Source organism: Papaver somniferum, chromosome 1 (assembly GCF_003573695.1).
Source record: "Papaver somniferum cultivar HN1 chromosome 1, ASM357369v1, whole genome shotgun sequence".
Classification (NCBI taxonomy): Eukaryota; Viridiplantae; Streptophyta; class Magnoliopsida; order Ranunculales; family Papaveraceae; genus Papaver; species Papaver somniferum.
The window spans coordinates 86,018,108-86,029,603 of NC_039358.1; the positions used below are offsets into that span (position 1 = coordinate 86,018,108).

The following is an 11,496-nucleotide window of genomic DNA, read 5'->3' on the forward strand; positions in this document are numbered from 1 at the left end:
ATCGGTAGCGCAATACATTGCTGAACTGTCGAGGCCCAATCTTCTGTTTAAGGCCCTCAATAGGGATGTCCATAAAAAAATCCTACGCATGAGTAGTTCTATCACACTGCCATAAAACCATGTCCCATTCAGTCATAACAAAACTAGTTGGCATAGATTTCTTCACTGCATCGAGGTATATAGTTTGAAAAAGCGGGGATCTAACAACCACACCCAATATTTCGTTAGGAAATCTGTATGGACTAACTCCAATATAATTCCAAGAGAATCAACTAGACAGTCAGGCTCAATCAAGGAAATATATCCAAGAGTTATATCTTTATTTCTCAATGTAATCAACAAATCAAAAAGATAGAAATCCGTGAGCCTGATTATTATGAGAAACAACTTGAACGGTACCAAAGACCAATGTTCAAGTGTCAATCAATTTCAATCAACAACCAAAGATTGGATTTACCAATTGATTGAACTACGCACAACCTGTGATATTTCAATCATATAAACAAATATAATGCGGAAAAGAAATAACACATGAAAAAGATGGGGTCTAACAATCACACCCAATATTTCATTTAGGCAATCTGTATGTACAAACTCCAATATAATTCCAAGAGAATCAAAAAGACATTCTGACTCAATCAAGGAAAATATATCCAAGAGTTATATCTCTTTTTCTCAATGTAATCATCAAATCAAACAGATAGAAATCCGCGAGCCTGATTATTATGAGAAACAACTTGAACGGTACCAAAGATCAATATTCAAGTGTCAATCAATTTCAATCAACAACCAAAGGTTGGATTTACCAATTGATTGAACTACGCACAACCTATGATATTTCAATTATATTGAAAATATAATGTGGAAAAGAAATAACACGACACCAGATGTTTTGTTAACGAGGAAACCGCAAATACAGAAAAACCTCGGGACCTAGTCCATATTTGAACACCATACTGTATTAAGCCGCTACTGACTCTAGCCTACTACAAGCTAACTTCGGACTGGAATGTAATTGAGCCCTAACCAATCTCACACCGATTAAGGTACAGTCGCGTTCCTTACGCCTCTGAATCCCAACAGGACTCTACGCACTTGATTCCCTTAGCTTATTTAACATACAACTAAGAGTTGCTACGACCCAAAGTCGAAGACTTGATAAACAAATTTGTCTCACACAGAAAATTCTATTTTGATAGATAAATCTTTTTCCTACAGAAATACCTATGAAGTTCGTTTCGTATTTTGATAAATCAAGGTGAACAGGAACCCTTTGATAGTCCGGTCTTATATTCCCGAAGAACAACCTAGAAATATCAATCACCTCACAATAACTTAACTATATGGTAATAGAACAAGTTATCGTGGAATCACAAAGAATGAGACGAAGAGCTTTTTGATTACTTTTTATATCTTACCTATCAGAGATAAATCTCGAGAAAATCTTAGAGAAGATAGTACTCAATACGATAGAATAAGTAAGATCAGAACACCTAACTACAGAGAAAATAGTTGGGTCTGGCTTCAAAATCCCAATGAAGTCTTTAAGTCGTTAACCTATAATGGTTTTAGGAAAAATGTAGGTTAAAGGAGAATCGACTCTAGTCGCAACTAGTATCATACATGAGTTATGGGGATTAGGTTTTCCAGTTGCTAGAGTTCTCCCTTATATAGTTTTCAAATCAGGGTTTGATAGCTTTGAAACAAAGCAATCAATATTCACCGTTAGATGAAATCCTGATTTAAGATTCAAGCTAATATCTTTCCACCATTAGATGTTCTTAGCTTGTTACACACAAATTAAATATACCTTTGTTTAGATATGGGTAAACGTACCTAAACTTGTATATTGAGTTGGCTAAATAACAGTTAACCGAAGTTAGGCATATGAACACTTTTGTATTAACCTTGTTCATCTTAACACTTCTAGATCAATTGATAATCAAATGAATCTAACTGTGTTACTCATAGAGTTGTTCAATTGTTTATATTCTCATAGAAGTATACAAGACATAACTGAAACAAAATCGGATTGATTCAAAAGAATCAGTTCATGAACATTTTAGCCACGGTTTACAAGATTGCATTCCTTAATATATAAATGTATTATTCATGAGTATGAAATCATATTTAACCGATTTTAGAACTTGAACCACTTAAGTCTGCAAACGGGTACGCAAACTTAAGTTCCGGACATTGGTCACAAGCCGACAGTTTGCAAACGGGTACGCAAACTTGGTTCCCGGACTTCAACAGTTAAATCAGTTTGCAAACGAGTATGCAAACTTAAGTACCCTGACTTAACAGTTGAATAAGTTTGCGAACGGGTATACAAACTTAACTTCCGGTCCTGAATTCCAACAAAACAGTTCGCACACTTAGTACACAAACCGTGATGTATCCAGACATGGGTTTTCGCTCTTAACTCCTATTTCAATCATTGAAACATTCTTAGAAGACGACAATAGCTGTCTCACACAAACTATTAGCTTATAAGCAATTTTCAAGTGATTGAATGATCAATACGAAACATTCCGAGTCTACATCAAATGACTGTCTCACACAAATCATGTAAGATGTTACCAGGTGATTTTCACATGATCATCTTTTGACTTTCGTCAAGAATAATGATGAACATGGTTAAAGCAAAAAGCTTTCCAACACATATTTCGAGAAAGATATAAGCGAGTTAAACTCAGCTCGAAATATCAAATCTTACTAATATAAAGAAAAAACCCTTTTTTGGGAGGTTTTGGTGTCATACTGTGGAATTCTCAAAACTGCCCCCACTAATTACCGCATAAAGGATTAGCTATAGTTTTAAAGAAGGAGATGTCAGTAACTCAAGAACTCTGAGGTTCCTCCATCGAACCCCGGGGAACCAATTTAATCCGACTTTTATTTGTTATTGTTTCCTTTCTTCTCCATCAATCGAAATCTCTACTTCTTCATCTTTGATCAATTTCCGATTTCCCATACTAAATTTGGATAACGATTTAATTTAGAATTTAGATTTTACACATTATCATCATCATTTTCCAGATTTTAATTTCATCTTCTTGCTACCAAAACCAGCTGATTAAAAAAAGTCGTCGGGTTTTTCGTGGATGAATGGTGACCGATTCATGGAGTCTTAAGAGTTACATTGGATTATGAAGCTTTGGTTGAGTGAGATTCGAAACTGGAGATAGAAAATGGCTTAAAACATTGTCAACTAACATATTCTCCCATTAGCAGCTGCTGGCACATAATGTGTTTGTAAAAAGGCCTGAACGACTCCTTCAGTTTGCACCAGAACCACAACTTTCCTGACGTCAATACCAGCATCTTGAGTACTCACGAGGCTTTGGTTTCAACTGTATTTTCCTTTTCAAACTTATTCTTCCTTATTGAATTTTATTGTGTTAATCTTCCTTATTGAATTTGATTGCGTTCATTGATGAACAAGAGTAGCTAATTTTAGAAACGAAGAATAATGACCCTTGAGTGTGTGTTTTGCATAAGTCCTAATGGATTAAGATTCTCAAAATCATTGGGACTTCAGGTTTTGTGTTTTTGCTCACATCTGCTAGGTTCAAGCTAAGGCTGCAGGCGCATAGCGCGTGCAATTTTACTGGGTCACAGAATTTAGATATTGATTCAACTCATGAACTATATAGGCCACATTAGTGTCATCTAATGGTGAATTTCTGGAACAATCCTCTTTTTGTGTCAAAGACAGAAAATTAGAAGAGGGGTGTCTCTCCTTTCTCTGTATTTTCTTGCTTAATATCTTCTGCTTTCTTTTTTTGACAATTAGAATGTATAATGCTACAACCAGATACATGGTGGATCCCATTTCTCTTTTGGCACATGACTCTGTAATGAAACATCAAATGACTACTTTATCATTATGATTGCTTTACATTTCCAACCTTTTGGATGCAGATGCAGTGGGTTTCTTGAAAACCATCACCAATATCCATCTCTTTCAGAGGCCAGTTGGGAAGCCTTGCCGAATGTGTGAACTTGCAATTCAGAATCTCAGTTATGCATTATCAACTGCGTCCATTGCTATGTCTGTATGGTTATCTGCACCACAATCTCTTAATGCACACACATAGCCAGACTTGGAATTTCTGTATTAGGGGGGTTATATTGAAGACTGCACTTTGGGGTTCCGCTTCTAATCACGTTGGTAATGACCCAATCGAGGCCGACTCCAACCCAGGACGGGTGTTGGCAGCTGTATACTCCACTTTTGCGAAGAACTATTACAGTGTGCTGAATGTTACACTCTGTAGAACCTAACTCTTAATTATAAATGCTTATTTATGGATTTAATTTGCGTGCAAGGAAGTGTTTTAGTTTGTTACTCTATGTTTTATAGGTTTTTCAACGGAAAAAAAAGGCGCGGCAGGTGCATCGCACGTGCGTGTTATACTAGTGTGTATAATGTAAAGTTTATATAGCTATACGACTTTGTCTCAATAAGAGATAGAATAGAATAGACTTCTGAGTGATAGATGATTTCAAGTCTCCACATACCTTTTGTTGATGAAGTTCCACAAACTCCCCTTAGTAGTTCTTTGTCTTCAATCAATGAACGTCGTGAAGTCTAAATCTCAACTACACATTCTATCCTAATCTGAGACATAGCTATAAATAGACTAGAAATCAAGACTTATAGTTTTGACAACTAAACTTGAAAAACAAGCATGAGATATCAACGGTTCCGAGTTCGACCGAGCAGTGCTATAACAATCTCCCCCTTTGTCAATTTTAGTGACAAAACTATCAATACATATGGATTACAAAATAAATAAACTTTGTAGCTTCTCGTCCAAATGCTTGATTTCCTTGGTTCTTCAACATTCCTTGAATTCTTCGTCACTCCAAGTACTCCAGTGATTCTGAACGTGTTCAGCTCCGTATCATAGTTGTTGAAGATCCGTAGCCATAACAATTAATAAGAAAACAGATGTTCCCAATTATTGTTATATAGTGCCATAATATTATTATACATTATCAAAGTTCAATTGTATAAAAACTTTGACAATAATACTACGGTGATATGTATCACTCTACCTTAGTCAATACTTCATCTCACAATGAAAACCACTCCCCCTTACATAATGATCTGTAAGCCATATGTATATGTGGTGTGAACTACAAAATAATTCTCCCTCTTTTTGTCAATATAAATTGGCAAAGGTATGAAAACTAGTGGCATCATAATGAAATTCTCAAGGAGATACTTCATGACTAAAAGAGAACATATCAACTTTGTTTCGATGATTTTACATAGTCGAAAATTATTGTATTCATCAAGGAGTTTATAAAGATACAAGATAACTCCTACAATATTCCACAACCGCACTCCCCACAAAGATTTGGCAATCAAGCACAAGTCTAATTAAGAACTCTCCCCCATAAAATGTCATTCCCGAAAGAACAACAAGAGCGACCTTAATTTTACAAGAAAATAAGGATTTCTTTGGACATTAAAAAATCAAATGAAACATGAATTTGTATCCAGAAAACTCAATTAAATTAACCACAAAGGAACCTTAATGATTAATTTAATCGGAAATGCTCAACATAAGAAAACTTACGGAGTCGTGTAGTACTTTCACATAGAAGTGGATTAGGGAAAGATCAATACTGCGGAATATTCAAAAGTTCATTCTATCTTTTATCAATATTTGCATAATGACATAATAGAATTAACTTTTGACATATATGGGACAATCATAGTTTACGGACGTAAACACACATATCCCATAACATTTTTTGCAATATATAAAACCAATAAAGATTAATAATGCAAAATCATCTTCCAAATAACTTAGAATTTAAATAAATAAATCCAAAAACATTGCAAGATGAAAATCGTTGGCAATAGCTATGTGTAATCACAATATATGCTATTCCAAACCCTAGTTATCCTTCTTAAAACACAAGAAAAAATTCTCATAAGAAGTTTCCTAGACATTAAGATTCTTGAAAAAACTCTTTATCGTCCTCGAACTCCTTGTCGTCAACAGACATTGGAACATAAGGTTCATGAAGAAAGGAGTCAATTCCAACGAACCTTCTAGACTGATGCCGAACCAGGGCCTTCTGATTTCAAGAGTTCTTAAAAAAATATCCTTTATTTGCTGAATCTCTTTCCTTGTTTCCTTCAACTCTTCAAGAACACCAGAAAACTTCTGAAGATTAGAGGGGATAGCCCTTGGTTTCTTCATATTCTTCCTTTTTCTCTTCAAAGTTGTAGAGAAAAGAGAATTATCTTTTTTCTTCATGATTGATGGCTTAACAATCATATTAACATCTTTTCCATCAGAAGACATGATGCTTGGAGTCTCCATTCAAATATGGGATTATGAGAGAAATACACAAATCAAGCTTTACAAGCAGTCTTGTGATAAAAAGAGTTTTCGAGGAAGGAAAAAGGAATGTAGGGTTACAGAACCTTTATATGAGTAGAAAAGGATTCACGTACGACCAATTTACATCCCTAAAAGGGTTGAGTTGTCGATTTTAACCCTCTTTCAATGATCCAAAAGGGAAATCCTTTTCAATACCTGTTTGAGGCTAAAAACTGATTCTGCTGTTTTTGGTAAACTTGGGTGTGTTGATGATAAACGAATTCAAACCCTAAAAAATGCACTGCACGGGAGTACTTTTAGATTCGAGAGATCAATCTGTAAGACTCTGGCCTAAACCAAGAAATGGTTGTTCCAGATTCAATTCGGTCACAAGGTGAAGGAGAAGGGTTGATCTTAGGGAGGGAAGCGAAGAAGATGTTTGAGATTATGAAGGTGTTGGTTGTTTATGACTTGTATCAGAATGTCGATCTGACTTGCATAATATAAGCTATCAGTTCTGGGTGTTTTTTTCTGGATACTGTGTTGACAACACTTGTGTTGTCCGTGTCCCTTTGAAAATAGGTCAAAGAACCTATTTATACAAGTCATTTGAGCGTAATCCTCATCTCGTAGGAAGTGGGAAAACTTAAGTGATGGAGTAGTGGGGTCGCATAAGGATGGTGATTGTCACACGACCAAGCCTTTGCCCACTTCCCTCATCACCGTTAACCGTCCATCTTTTCCTGACACGTTCTTGTAATGAGCGCGTTGCACACCGCACGCTGTAAACCGCCAGACCAATACCCCAGTAAGTATCCCCCAGTTTGTGACATGTTTGATGTCTCGAATGAGTGGGTCAAGTCATGGGACTTGTTGCAAAAAATAGCATACGATGCTATTAGGTTGAATAACTAAGTTATTCATGGAATTTATATTCATAAAATATTGTACGTGCTCGATGCATGTAATGCATCGCTTTTAAGCAAGCAGCTCAAAACAATCGATATGCATGAAGCATCGCTGTTTTAAAGTTTGATTGGATAAGTCGCGGATTGAGCATCTTAAAATGGCAGCATGCCAGACTACCTTTGGGCGATCATTTGAGGGCTGTGTAAACAATCCACCACTTGGTCGATCACTCCCTGTGAAAGAGAGGCGGCCGGTTATTGTCATGCTGCTTTGCAAGTTTGCTGGAAATAAATCTACATCGTCCAATTATTCATGCAAAACTGGATGGACAAGATGATTTACGGCAGTTGTGCACTGTCGTTGATGAAATTTAGGGTTTAGGGACCATGCGGTCGTCCCTATTTTGGCTGATCGAATCCAAGCACTGAGTGGTGATTCACACAAACGATCGGGCATGCATGGAGACGAGCTGTCGGCGTGCATGCCTACATCTCTTGGTCCATCAAAATCAGATCTAAGCCACTCAATTCGATCGGCGAAGATGAGTGGTCATGATCAATTTGCGACAGAAATGTATTGTCGCAAAGTGAAAATTAGGGTTTGAAGATCGTGTGACCTACCACCTTTTGGGCGCACGTTTCGGGGCATCGAGCCCTGGTTTGCATAGGCCGACCGGTCACATATAAAGATGGGTAAATGGTGATCACGTTGACACCCTTGGGACCGCTTAAATCAATATCTACACCATCCGTTTAGGCTTGTGAAGATGGATGGTCGTGATCAATTTACGACAGAAGTGTGTTGTCGTAAACCCCAATTAGGGTTTTGAACAGCTTCGGCCACTCTAGTTCGACCGAGCAACTAGATGCTCTATTGACCTCCTTCAAGCAAGTCAGTCGAACATGGATGGAGTTGGGCCGGTGGTGAACTCGTGTGCACCTTCCTGATGGTCCAAAACGCGACCTAAGCCATTCAAATAGGCTGGTTAAGTTGGATGGTCGTGATCGATTTAAGACGCTAGTGTACTTCCGCGACTCAAATTAGGGTCTCGAAGCCTCACGCCTACAATAATTTGGGCAACGTTTCATTGACCTATGGCCTTGTCGTGAGAAAACCGATTGATTGAGGGGAAAGTGGGACCGCCAGTGTGCGTGCTATCACTTCCCTAATCACTTGTTGAGCAATCTAAGTCTTCCAACCAAGCTGGAAAAGTTGGGCGGTTGTGATATGTTGAAGACTGTTTTGGACAGCCCAGCTCGATCGAGCGCCTTCCAATCAGCACGACCACCCTGCTTAGGGTTGGCGTTTGACAGCGCTTGAAGGTGTATAGGTGAGTTCTGATCGGTCAGGGCATTAGTGGGCCCGCCGACGGTCATCATGATGGTTTCCCATTCCTGCTAGGGTTTGACTATGCTCGTTAAATTGCACGGCCAAATTGTGTGGTCGTGATCGTTTCTGAGACTGACATGGACAGTCTAGATTTCCCTTAGGAAAATTAAACATGTTCAATCGAGATATCCTTAATAAAAAGTGTGTCGATACGAGATTCTCTTTGTTAGAGAATGATATAGCATGTGTGGGTATTTCATGCAGATCTCAATATTGGCACTTCGGGAGATGCATGCTACTCTGCTGAGAGTGAACACTTAATCGTCATGTCATGTCAATGATGAGAGTTCGGCTGAGAACATAGCACGGAAGATACTAGGAGAATCATGCATTAATTGATAATGCTAACAAAACATAAAATTTCACAGAATATCTGGGATTGCGGTTGCACGCACCATTCTGAGTGAATTTCATGTATATATTCATATTGAATTGCTTTAAACAAAGCGAAGAGGTTTTCTGCACTCATTACTTCTTAAACGTCTTTACCCTTTGCAGGGCGATGGCGCATTAAATACTGGTTTTACAATTTTATCCCTGAACTAAAATCCACCATCAACAATACCAAAGATCAACAGAATTCCAGAAAAACACACAGAGGAAAAAAAAAGATAAAACAAGAATTTTATTTTCCTAAAGCCTGATCTATGCTCATCTCTTGTCTCTTTGAAACCAGGCACATGAGACAAGATAAACCTTCAACACAATTAAGCTGTTTTGGGGTGAACAATAATATGTCCACCATACACTTTTTGTACGGAATTCTTGATACCCTTTTACACAAAATGTTTAGACCTTATTCTATTCTGTAGAGGTCTAATTTTTTTCTTTAGAAATTAACTTCTTCGGAAACGAGTTGAGTTTACATACCTCTGATGCATTTGACATCTGAACAAGTTTGAGCTTGTTTGCTAATCGATTTGCTCTCCGTTGAAGTTTGCTGACATATCTTATTTTGTATTTGTACTTGAAACATTTAGAGAGTTCATGACCCTTAAGAGTACAATAAGAATATGTCAATGTGGAGGATGATTCAGACACCATAGCCGAGCATGCTGCTAAACAAATTGAAGTACCTGAAACATGTGAGATAGAATTTTCAATAGACAGGAAAAAATCCATTTTATCCTCCAAAGTGGTTGAAGAAGTTTCTCCGGGAAGAATATCAAGATTGATGTACGTATTGCTACAATTATCAAAATCAATATTTTCACCATGGAGTGCAACACTTGATTTTTCATCTTCATTTGAATCATAGTGATCATACATTTCATCAGGAGTTGCAACAAGACCTTTGTTTCCAGTGTATTTTCTACGATTTGGGCACTCATTAGCAAAATGACCAAAATCTTTACACTTAAAGCACCGTGGCATATCCTCATCATCAGTATCGACGGTGTCCTTGTTTTTAGGATGAGCACGGTCATGAGGTTTGACTGATGACCTAGGTTTATCTCTGATGAACCGTTTACTTCTCTTCAAAAGAAGATCTCTAAACTGCCTTGTGATCAGTGAGACTGAGTTGTCAAGATCTTCATATGATGAATCAGTCTCAATAGGATCAACAACATAGGTGCCAAAACTTTTACTTTTGTCAAGCAATTTAGTGTTCTTTTGTGCTTTGAAAGCAATATCTTTTCCAGATTTGGATGTATGCTCATGATCAAAGATCTTTAACTTCCCAACAAGAGTATTTCTGGAAAGTGTATCAAGGTTATTTCCTTCAACGATGGTATATTTCGTAGAATCGTATCTAGCTGGCAATGATCTGAGAATTTTCATCATAATATCCTTTTTAGGAATAAACTTACCCAATGCAAAAGATGCATTAACAATTTCAGACACTTTGTCATTAAATTCATCAAATGAATCTTCATCAGCCATACGAAGGTTTTCCCAATCAGAATTTAGGTTTTGAAGCCTAGCTCTTTCTCAGAGGAATTTCCTTCGAATACAGTTTCTAAGATATCCCAAGCATCTTTAGACTTAGTGCACGTAGTCACATGGTGCTGAAGATCTGGGGTAATGGCATGTATGATAGCATTTAATCCGTTAGAATTTTGCTTTGCAGCGAGAAACTCGGCAGGAACATATGCACCAATATCCTTTAGAACAGTTACATCGCCTTGTGTAACAACCGTAGGATCATAGCCATTAACTACACGAATCCATGATTGAAAATCACGTGCTTGAAGAAAGGAACGTATAGCAATTTTCCATCATAAGTAATTCGAGCCATCGAAGACTGGCGGTACGTTTATAGAGATATCACTTCTGTCCATAGAGTCAGATTGCTACAAACACAGACTTATGAGGTCTTAAACGTGTTTGTCTTCTCTGATACCAATTGAAAAAGTGGGAGTATAACAACCACACCCAATATTTCGTTTAGGAAATCTGTATGGACAAACTCCAATATAATTCCAAGAGAATCAACTAGACAGTCAGACTCAATCAAGGAAAATATATCCAAGAGTTATATCTATGTTTCTCAATGTAATCAACAAATCAAATAGATAGAAATACGCGAGCCTGATTATTATGAGAAACAACTTGAACGGTTTCAAAGACCAATGTTCAAGTGTCAATTAATTTCAATCAACAACCAAAGGTTGGATTTACCAATTGATTGAACTACGCACAACCTTTGATATTTCAATTATATAGAAAATATAATGCGGAAAATAAATAACACAGACACCAGAAGTTTTGTTCATGAGGAAACCGAAAATACAGAAAAACCCCGGGACCTGGTCCAGATTTGAACACCACAGTGTATTAAGCCGCCACAGACTCTAACCTAGTACAAGTTAACTTCAGACTGGAATGTAGTTGATCCCTAACCAAT

General features: G+C 37.3%; 1 long non-coding RNA gene across 1 annotated transcript; it reads left to right on the forward strand.

The window, feature by feature from the left end:
* Positions 1-2,873: 2,873 nt before the first annotated feature.
* On the forward strand, positions 2,874-4,324 carry LOC113330926. Its single transcript, XR_003350578.1, has 2 exons — positions 2,874-3,358; positions 3,928-4,324. It is a non-coding gene; the product is annotated as an uncharacterized LOC113330926 (long non-coding RNA).
* Positions 4,325-11,496: the final 7,172 nt, after the last annotated feature.